Source organism: Saccopteryx leptura, chromosome 1, assembly GCF_036850995.1.
Source record: "Saccopteryx leptura isolate mSacLep1 chromosome 1, mSacLep1_pri_phased_curated, whole genome shotgun sequence".
Classification (NCBI taxonomy): Eukaryota; Metazoa; Chordata; class Mammalia; order Chiroptera; family Emballonuridae; genus Saccopteryx; species Saccopteryx leptura.
This window is the reverse complement of record NC_089503.1, coordinates 197,860,477-197,861,325: the sequence shown is the minus strand read 5'-3', so window position 1 is coordinate 197,861,325 and position 849 is coordinate 197,860,477.

The following is an 849-nucleotide window of genomic DNA, read 5'->3' as shown; positions in this document are numbered from 1 at the left end:
AAACAAGCACCTCACTAGCTGCCCCCAGGTTCCATCCTGATCAGCGGTGCAAGGTAAGGATGTCTGAGCCTATGCTCTGCCTGCTGACAGTGGCAGGCAGAGAGGTGGGTGACCGGGGAAGGTACCATGTGGGACAAAGTACAAGAGGGAGGGAACAGACGGGAAACTGAGGCAGGAACCTCACTCAGGTGAGGATCATTACAAAGGCATTCCGTGTAGGATGATGGTCTGAAAGGCTGGAGGGCTGCCTGGAGTAGGCAGCTCTGGGATAAGCTGCTGTGGGCAGTGAGCAGGTGCAGGCAAGGCCCTGCTAGTGTGGGGCAGGAGACATGGGCCAGAGCAGTCAGAGGGGGCAGCCCCCTTTCCCTCTCACCTCCAGCCCTGCCAGGTTCATAGCACACTCTGCCCTCAGGATGGCTGAGAACCCATCACCCAGCCCTCACCCGGAGACAGGTGGGCTGAGAAGTCTTACTGAAAGAAGAGAGAAGTGTTCTCTAACATGGCAGACACATCACTTCTAAACCCTAAGTTAAAACTGCGACTTCCATATCCAGCTGACCTCAGGACTCAAGGCCGTGCTGGGAAACCGTCCCATCGCAGTCTGTTGGAGGCGCTCTGCAGAGACTGCAGTGCCAATGCGGCCCCGGGGTTGTGCGGCCAGAGGCCCGGAGAGTGTTTTATGACCAAAATGGTCAGAAGGGAATGGGGGGGGGGGGGGAGCTGCGGTGGTTTTACGCAGGCACAGCAGAAATCTCCTCCCTGGAAACCATAAAGGCAACGATGAACTTGCATTTCAGTTCCACTCCCTAAGAGTCTTGCTCAGCTTTCAGGGTCACAAAGGATGGACGG